Source organism: Corylus avellana, chromosome ca2 (assembly GCF_901000735.1).
Source record: "Corylus avellana chromosome ca2, CavTom2PMs-1.0".
In the NCBI taxonomy this organism is placed as follows: domain Eukaryota; kingdom Viridiplantae; phylum Streptophyta; class Magnoliopsida; order Fagales; family Betulaceae; genus Corylus; species Corylus avellana.
Window position 1 is genome coordinate 40,882,375 of NC_081542.1, and position 10,881 is coordinate 40,893,255.

The 10,881-nt window shown below is 34.2% G+C and overlaps 1 pseudogene; it reads left to right on the forward strand.

The window, feature by feature from the left end:
* Nucleotides 1–6,345: 6,345 nt before the first annotated feature.
* LOC132168408 (trans-resveratrol di-O-methyltransferase-like) lies at nucleotides 6,346–7,644 on the forward strand (annotated as a pseudogene).
* The last annotated feature ends 3,237 nt before the right edge of the window (nucleotides 7,645–10,881 follow it).

Sequence of the window (10,881 nt, forward strand, 5' to 3'; positions counted from 1 at the left end):
ATCACTATCAAAATTCAGAAAACGCCCGCTGCTCTGGAAGGTTTAATTTCCCGATTTGCTGCCGACCAACCGCGAAAGGGATCTGACGTCCTCGTGGAGGCATTGGAGTGCCAGGCCATGACCTCCGTCTTCGCCTATCCAGGAGGCACGTCTATGGGAAGATGCTATTCCTCCCCAATATGTGATTCAGATGGGAAAATTTTGAGTTTGCTATTCATCAAAAAAAAAAGAAAAAAAAGTAAGCTAAGATTTTTGCTTCCTCAGCTTTGTTTGTTTCGACGGAATATATCTCCTACTAAAATTTTCTCGTAGCTAAAACAAACAAATAAATCTCTGAGACTCTCTTTCTCCATACAAAAAAAAAAGAAAGAATTTCTCGAGCAAAAGTTTTCCTGGATTAATATTTTCTACTGAAAGCACAAAAGTTCAAAAATTATCCCTCAATTTTCTCTACAACCGAACAGAGCCTCACGGTATCCATATTTCAGTAGAGTACAGTTGAGCAATATAAATTCGCAATTTCCTCCGATCAAACTGCGAACTCAATTTTTTTTTTTTTTTGATGAATAGCGAGCTCAAAATTTCTTCCCCTCCACTTCGAAAATTGAGACTTTTGACCGATGGGAATGTGATCATAAGCATTGGTGTTGAAGTCAAAATTGGAAAAGAAGGCATAAAAATCCCACATGAGACGCACGTTGGATGATTTCCGTCCACTTAGACAGTAATTAGTAATGGAGGATTTCAATTGCAAATTTTTGAAACATTATAGAGTGCATTACAAATTTTTAAACATTGAAATTCAAATTTAAAAATACCAGAAACTGAAAATTCTAAAACGACTCCAATTATACCTATTCACACGTCTAGGAGTTTTACAAAAATTATTCAGAAAATAGATCTAACTTAGCAGTTAAAAATCAACCAAATACTGAAAGGAAATTTGCAATCAAGAACACAGAAATTTGGTTACGAAGAGGAAACCATTTAGAGAACTCTCTAAATGTAAAACCTCTCCGGGGCAGCCAAACCCAGGAAATCAATCCACTAAATAGAAGAATAAGGAATACAAGAAGAATAACAAAACCTTTGACTCTTCCTTGTACACGACAAGTGACCCACTTGACTTCTACCTCAGTAGCCCTTTCCAGAACATCTGGCACGATTCTTCTGAAGGATTTCCTTTCACCGGAACTCCGATTGGCTTCACGTATTTTCTCTTCAAAAATAATCTAGAACAAATTCTCTCTCTCTAAGTACCCTGATTTTTCTTAATAAAATACGTAGGTTACAATAGCACACTCACGTAGCTTAAATAGAAAAATACCCAATATAATACTGCCGTGTCCGGACATGGTGAATCTGAGGTCCGGACATGGCTAGGTTTACTTATTCGTAACCTAGTGATGTCCGGACCTCCAATTTGTGTGTCCGGACATCTCAACAAGAATGTGTTCTCTGGAACTGATGTCCGGACCCAACTTCTGAAGGTCCGGACATCCCCTTCATATCTCACGTTCTGGATATCAGGTCCGGACCCAGCGTCTGGAGGTCCGGACCCAGCGTCTGGAGGTCCGGACCTGCTTCATCAAATGTTGCTTCTGGAAATCAGGTCCGGACCCAGCGTCTGGAGGTCCGGACCTGCCTCATCAAATGTTGCTTCTGGAAATCAGGTCCGGACACAGAGTCTGGAGGTCCGGACCTGCTCTTCAAAATGTCCTTGCTGGTTTTTGTGTCCGGACCCGTTTTCTGTAGGTCCGGACATGCCTCTAGAATTTTCTTCCTGAAACATTTTGAGGTGATAATTTTTACCAACATACATGCAAACCGAATGTGCCAAATCTAAACTAACAGAAACTTCAGGGAGTAAAGTAAATTTAACCGTTTCCTTTTAAATAAGAGACACATTTGAGTTGTTTTATGATGTTTAAAGCATTATTAGTCTTTTGAAGTGACATCTCCTTCCACCATAAAACAAGGGGTCGAGGGTGAGGTCTTTTTTTTTTTTTTTTTTTTTGAGATTATTAGTTGAGTTTCTATTATTGTGGTAGAGGTTGCCTGTTTTGGATTTGAACAAGATGAGCTTGTTTTGTGAAGTGAGGTCTCAGCCAAAGGTTGGATGTTTGTCCAATATAGAGAGCATTTTATATGCCTCGAAGGCTACAGGCTAGGGGACGAACCTGAGGGCCAGGGGCTAGATAATTGCGGTTAGCTTGCTCCCTGTATAATTTATCGTGTACTTTCCTGATTAACAGTATAGAGCTGCCTGAAAAACTAATGATGACAATGGCACAATAAATTGTGCTTGTTTAGACGTCAAATCAGATGATCGAAGACATTTTTTTACCCAAATCTTTTTCTTACTTGATTTTACATGGATAGATGAATCAATCATTCATGGGTATATATTACTTGAAAAGGAAAAGACTTGTGGACATTTCCTCAAATACCTGCAACTTCAAAGACTATATTTTACTCTTCGTAATCAGCTTTTACTCTTTGCAATCGTAACTAGATGGGTGAATTCCATTGCCAGGAACGAGTTGCACCATTCACTTCTTCAAAGTAAGAGCTAGCAGCTTTGTCAAACTCTTTTGGCTTTGGAAGAACAAATTCATCACTGTTGTTCACTTCTGCAGCATAGAACAGATCGATTGATTTTTTATTTTTATTTTTATTTTTTATTTTTAAAAAATTGTTGTGTTTGTGATTGATTGCAAAAGGGGATGGATTGCATTGAATAAAACTTCTCTACTTAGGGTAGGAGTCAAAGCATACAAAATGTTGGATCAAATTCTTCAATGACTTTCCCATAGCTCTAACTCACTTATTTATAAGAGGATCATTTGATCGGTAATTCACCTTAAAGATAATGCTGTCAACTCATCCAAATAATTGGGCCACTTTTTAGGAGCCTGCTTGTAATTAGGCTTTCTAGTAGTCCTCAATTCCTTTGAATGACTTCTGCTGATAGTTATTCATGAGAATTTGTCTTGTAGGCCCGTTGGTATTAGGTACCCAAAATTGACCCTTATCACTCACCTTTCGAAATACCTTCCAAATCTTGGTATTTTGGATTAGGCCTCGAGACTTGAGTTCCTTCTCATTCTATCAATCTTTTGGGTTGTGTGTGGACGTGGTTGATATATATATATATGCATGTCATTTTTTGTCATTCAATTATTGTTTCGAGAGGAGTGGTTAATATACATTTACTCTCACTTCATTATATAAACTTATTTCTTCACACTCATAATTAAGTGGCTTTTAAAACAACTATTAGAATAAAATCTAATAAAGATCCATCTCATATTTAATGGTTGTTTTATATAGGTGTGAAAAAAATAGGTGTAAAAAAATGGGAGTAAATATAACATTATTCTATTGTATTATAATCCACTCAAATTTCATGTATATAAATAAAGAGGCATTGCTACATTAATGTTATTGTTATTGTTATCTAAGAAGGTATGATCTGTTAAAATGCATTTCTTTCGAATGTAAAAATGGTTTCCGAGGAAATATGTTTGCGGTCAAAAATATTTTTGAGGAAAATCACTAAATTTTCTATTGTTTGTTTGAGACCTTTGAAATTGTTTTTCATTGTTTGGTTGAAACAAAAAAATTTCTCGCAATGATTCGAAACTGATGCCTTAGATTCCACCCCTCAGGATTTGGGCTGGATGGCCCATTGAAATCAAGTGAGCTATGGTTTTATACAATTCCTATTTGTCCTCTTTAATTTATTTAATGAATTATTCGAAGATTAAATGTATGTAATTGCAAACAAGGCAGGTAATTTACAAGAATGCATTTCGAGTGTATTGTTTGGTCCTACAAAAGAAAAAATTGCGATGAGGAACGCATGGGATGCCTTTTTCATACTTTTCTCCATCTAATCAAGAAAAGTATGAAAAAGAGAAGTAATTCTAATGATTTTTTTATTTATTTATATAATATTGATGGATCCAAACTTTTGAATTTATGGTGATGTCTCAATATATTATTATAAGATATGATATATAAAATTTTCAATGTTAAATTTCTCCAAAGTGACCCAAACCTATGATTCAATGTGGGAAATGGGGCAACCCCATGGTAAAAAATATCCCTTACCTAACCTTAATACAAGATAATATTATAAATTAAAGAAAGATAACCTTTTGGAATTTCTATGTTAAATATTAATTAAATTTTTTATTTTTTATCAGCTTAAATTTTTGAGGTAATTAGTGATTTAACTTGATATTAAAATGCCTCACTAATTGGAAGAGAGTTTTAAACCTACAAAAAGAGAAGTAATTCTAAGAGTCCATCTTATGTCACTTAAAAAATGAGGTGACTTTTAAAATTACTATTTAATCAAAATTCAATAGTGATCGATCATAAACTCAATAATGATTTTAAGAGCCACATTGGAGGGACACACAAGAGGGACTTATAGCATTACTCAAAAAAGAGTGTTAAAGCATTAGCTAAATAATAAAATTCATAATTTTTATCGGTTTAAATTTTTAAGATAATTAGTGCTTTAACACTCTAAGCTTCATGCCTATCCTCATGGGTTACGTAACATAGAAGGATTTTTTGGGGGCTGGCTAACATTAATAACAAAAATATAAGAAAAAAAAAAAAATTTGTATATTCTCCCTCACCTTGCATGTTTATAAAATGTTGAAAGAGTTGCAAAGAAAGTTTAGTTAATAATAGTGCAATCGTTTGATTGTATACAAATATTAAATTTGGAAATCAATGAACGTGGTGGAAAAAATTATTTTAATAAGTAGAAAGAAAGAAAACCTTATTGCATAGCAACTAGCTAGAGAGCTGGTTGGGACTATTGATGGGAAAAAGGAAGAAAAAGTTAGTGGAGACAATAGGAAAACACATAATTTTACATGTGTTCCTACTTTAATTACTCCTTTACCAATATGTTTTTTAAGAATATTATTTACCTACTTTTTTTTTTTTTTTTCACTAATATTTTTTTAATGCTACTTTTTGATTTGATTGCGATTATTTGATGATGCAAGGTGCTCTACCTTATGTTTTAAGTCTCATTTACCTCATGTTATCGCAAGTCTTTGTCTTCGCATAAACAATGTTTGTGAAAGTATTAATAATTGAAAATGAATAATGTTAGAAATTATATTTTTATCCTATAACGTTAATGTGTCAGTTCCAATTAACTTTTATATATATATATATATATATATATATATATATATATTTTTTAAATAATGATCCAAGAGTTGGTTGAGAGTTGGGACCAACACATCAATATTGTGAGATAGTTGTAAGATAAAAATGTAGTTCCAATCCTTGGATATATATATTAACAATGACTCATGAAATAGTTAATTGAGACTGTTAAAGTAATGATTAACACTACCATTTGTCTCAAAAGCTTAAGATAAATGAAGATTTAACGTGGTATCATAGTTAAAGGTCCTGAGTTTAAACTTTGATTCCGTCATTTATTTCTCATTTCAATTAAAATTTCAAAGTGTTGGCCAAAAGTTTGAGTTCAAACCTGATTTTTTTAATTAGTGATGGACAAATGGTAATCTCACTTTCATACTTTCGGTGGTGCATAATATAAAAATCATTTCAAAATGTAATGATAATTCTAAAGACTAACTAAAATTTAGAAAATAAATTTCATTTTTTTGGAAATATTAAATAGAAAAAATTTCATTTAATTTTTTTAAATTTTTATCACTTTTACAATTATTCTTAAAGTTCAAAAACTCTCAATTTAGTATATCAAATTTCTAATTTTTTTCAATTCCGTCACCCTTCCATTAGTTTGGGGAAACTACTTTTTGCCCCATGAACTTCAACGTACGCATTTTCACTTTGTCCACATGAACTACTAATTGTGACACCCAACCCCCATGAACTACAATTTTGGGCCAAAAATTTTAATTCCATCAGTCAAATGCGTTAACTCAGACGGTCAAAGTGACAATGCATTGTAGTTCATAATGGCAAAGTGACAATATGTTGAAGTTCATGGGGGCAAAGTGACGGGTAGACCATCTGAGTTAACGCCTTTGATTGACAAAATGGGCATTTGACTGACGGGATGAGAATTTTGGAAACAAAATGGTAGTTCATGGGTCGGGTGTTACAGTTAATAGTTCATGAAAAAATGTGCTAAGGCATTGTAGTTCATTGGGCAAAAGGTATTTTTTCCATTAGTTTTTTTCCTGGTTAGGATCCTATCGAATGTGTTGCATTTCTCAAAATGAAAATGAGGCAGTAATAGACCACGTCACCGCTACAACCGTATATATAAGAAGATGGTGGTGAAAGAGCTCTGCAACAAAGATATCATCATCAATGGATATCGTTCATAGCCAGGGAGCGACAGAGCTGTTTGAAGTTCAGTCTCGTTTGTACAAACACATATTCAGCTACATAGATTCCATGTTTGTCAACTGCGCCATTCAGCTAGCCATACCCGACATAATCCACGCCCATGCCCGACCCATCACTCTTCCACATTTGGCCTCCAAGCTTCACATTCACCCCAAAAAAACCAGCTGCCTCGACAGGCTCATGCGTTTGTTAGTGCACTCCAGCTTCTTCAGTAAAACAAAACTTCATCATCATCATCATCAAAATCAACCAGAAGATGATCATGATGATGATGAAGAAGAAGAAGAAGAAGAAGAAGAAGGCTATGCTCTCACACCTTCCTCTAGGCTTGTCATCAAAGATAATATCACCAGCCTGTCACCATTTGTTAAAGCAATCCTGGATCCTGTCCTGGTGAGCCCCTGGCATGTATTGGGAGATTGGCTTCGGGGGGGGAGTACTGATCAGGAGCTGACGCCCTTTGAGAAAACGCATGGGATGAGCATATGGAACTACTTTAACCAAAACACAGAGTACAGTTGCGTTTTCAATGAAGCCATGGCCAGTGATTCCCAGCTTATGAGCTTCGTCGTTGAGGACTACAAACCCATCTTTGAGGGCTTGGGCTCGTTGGTTGATGTTGGAGGGGGTACGGGGACGGCGGCGAGGATCATTTCTCAGGCGTTCCCTCACGTGAAATGCACGGTGTTTGACCTTCCACACGTCGTTGCCAACCTGCCGGAGACTACCAACTTGAAATATGTTGGTGGTGATATGTTTCAGTCCATTCCTTCTGCAGATGCCCTTCTCTTTAAGGTTTGCAAATATATTTTCGTCTCTTGAAAAACTTCGCTTACCCAAGTACTCTTTTTCATGTTTAGGCACTTTTACAATCATATCTTTAAAGTTTAAAAAGTTTTAGTACTGTCTGATACATTAATAATTGTGATATATATGTAATATTTGGCAGTGGATTTTGCATGATTGGAGCGATGAGGAATGTGTGAAAATTCTGAAGAGATGCAAAGAGGCGATTACAAGCAAAGGTAAGGAAGGAAAGGTGATAATCATAGACGATTAGACGTGGTGATAAATGAGGAGAAGGATGAAGATGATATTACTAAAACGAAGCTCTTCTTTGACACACTCATGATGGTTCTCGCCACTGGAAAAGAGAGGGACAAGAAAGAATGGGAGAAGCTCTTCTTCAATGCTGGCTTCACCCGATACAATATAGTTGCCTCCTATGGGATGAAATCTGTTATTGAGCTTTATCCTTAACATAAAGATAATTAACTACTATATTTTATATATATGAATTTTAAGATTAATTATAAGTAAGCTTAATGTATCTTGCTTCTTAAAGTTGTTTTCTTAATTTTGTTTCAGTGTATTTATATGCACTGGTGGCTGAAAGTTGGGTGGGGTTCTCTTTTGAATATTTTTTCTCGTACCTTGTCTCGAGTGTGCTGTAACTGTATAACCCTAATAATGAGACATAATTGGTAGTGCCACTGATAAAGACATGCATGGACCAAATATTTGGTTTTAAATTTTTCACGCGGTTTTTTTCTTCCTGTACGTTGGCGTTAGCTAAAATGACAATTGAGTAAAATTATTATTACAAAATTTGACATGTTGCTCTGGTCAACTCAAGCTGACCGACAAGAATCAGTAAAAGTAATTGTTAATAAACTCGGCTAGAATTACACATTCAAAAATTTTCAAAAATTTAATAGTTTAGTGTGAGTATGAGTTGAATTGAGGTTCTCGAGTGCTATGCTTGAACTTGGCAAATCTTATAGTAAGCCAAATTTGAATACACATCTTATAGCTCAACTCAAACAGGTATTCTCATGGGCAAGTCAATCTTAAAACTTTAAAGTTCAATTTGGAGAGGGTCGACTCGATTCATCGATCCCTAGACATTATGGAGTGCCATTATAAGTTCATAACAATGCTTTCATCCCCGCTCGGGCTTCTTGTGTCCTTTGCTCACTGCTCACAGGCGCGGGACAAACAAAAGCTAGTAAGATTGACCTTTACCACTCATCTTTCGAAGCCCCTTTATCACTTACCCTTAGCAAAGCACCCCAAAACTGACCCTTACCGCTTATCTTTCGAAACACCTTCCAAATCTTGGTATTTTGGATTTGGCCTCGAGACTCGAGTTCCTTACGTACGTTTGCATCAATCTTTTGGTTTGTGTGTGGATGTGGTTGATATGCATGTCAATTTTAGTCATCCAATTATTGTTTCGAGAGGAGTGATTGATATACACTTACTCACTTCGTAATAGGGGTGTTAATGTGGGCGGTTTTTTAATAGGGGTGTTAATGTGGGCGGTTAAAAACCGCCCGCTAACCGCTAACCGCTTAACCGCTTAACCGTATTAACCGCCTAACCGCTATAACCGCCTAGCGGTTATTGGGTTTACTAACCGTAACCGTTAACCACCTTTTTATATAATATATTTTTATAATTATAATTATAAAAATATTTATGCATATAACATAATCACTTGATCATTAAATCATAATTTTTTTAAAAAAATAATTAAATCATAATTTGAGTATTAATATATTATCGCTATAATTTATATGATTATATCATATAATTATTTGATCATTAAATCACAATTTTTTTTTAAAAAAAATAATTAAATCACAATTTGAGTATTAATATATTATCACTATAATTTATATGATTATATCATATAATCAATTGATCATTAAATCATTTGATTATATAATAACAAATTATACATATATAATATGACATAACTCATAAGTATACCAATTCATATTAATGCAACAATTAAATATCTAGAGATTTATTTCCAATGTATGTTATAAACTTATAAGTCTATATATGTTATAAGTCTATATAAGCCTACATATGCATATGAATAATATAAATGTATAATATCAATACTAAATCATATGATTCAATGACAATTCAAATTCTTTATTCAAAACTTCAAGTGAATCATATTATTAATGTACAATGATGATATGATTCGTATAATATCAAATTAAGTAATTGACATTGGATTAAACAATGACCAATGTGTTACTTATAAATACAATTTAAGTATTAATGTATTATCATTATATGTTGTGATAGTTGTCTGAATTCTGAACTTTTTTTTATATGTTGTGTTGATTTTTTTTTTTAAATAATAAAAAAAAAGGTTAACCGGTTATGATTTAATATTTAAGGAAATTTTTTTAAAGTACAAGTAAATGTAAATTTTGGGTAAAATATTTTTGATTTTTTAATATGAGCTCTTTTTTATAGCAATTGGGCCCAAAAAGACACTAAAAGTACAAAAAAAAAAGAAGAAGCCCAAAATGGCCCAAAAAAAGAAGCCAAAAAAGGCCTAATAAAAGCCCAAAAAGCAAAAAAAAAAAGGCCCAATTTTAAAAAAGCGGTTAGCGGTCAGTTATCTATTTCACTAACCGCTAACCGGCAGTTAACCACTAGGCAGTTAGTGGTTGCAGTTAGTGAAATCTACTAACCGCTAATGCGGTTACGGTTAGCGGTTAATAACCGCTAACCGCAACCGCCTTAACACCCCTACTTCGTAGCACCTATTTCCTCACACCTATAGATGTTTTTTAAAACCACTATTGAAATAAAATTTAGGGTTAAATACTTATTCACTCCTTGAGATTTCACAACTTAATTTTTTGATTCATAGGATTTACTTTTGATCATAGGAGATCCTTGTGGTTTGCCTAAAGACCGGAGTGGTCCTTCCATCCATCTGCCGTTAATAGACTTAACGGAAATCTACACCACTGACTTAGGGATCAATTACATTTCGACACGTGTCCTCATTGCCAAATCATCAAATATGACTGAATTTACACCCTTGCCACGTAATATATTTTTTTTTACAAGTAATAAATTAAAATACAATTAATTTTTTTTTGGGAAAAATATAAAATGACCCCCCAAACTACTAGCCATTTGTAATTTAGCCCCTTAAACTACTAACTAGTTGCAATTTGGCTACTTCATTAGTTAGCACCGTTAAAATGGATGGAAAATGCAAAACGACATCGTTTTGTTGAGATTAAGTTACTAAAATGCCATTTTTAAAAGAAAAAAAAAATCAAATTAAAAAAAAAAAAGCCCATTAACATTGTCGTTTTGCTTTCAAAAAAATTCCTTGCACGACAACCATATCATAAATGGCTGGAAATTGCAGGGCACGTCCATCTGGGAAAGCAGGTGAAGGACAGCCTTATGCTAGGGAACCTTGCAATCCATTGGCATGGAATCCGACAGCTAAATACAGCTCAATTTTCATTTTCCTTCTTGAAACAGATTCATATCTATGTATTCATGTATTATACCTTACTTCAATGCATATTCCTTTGTTTGATTTGCTGCAGATTGGAACAGAGGGGTTGACGCAATGTCCAGTATTGCCTGGGGATACCTTCAAATACGAGTTTAAAGTTGATAGGGTAGGTGTTAGAGCCCCTGCAATTGGCTCTGTTTTTCCAT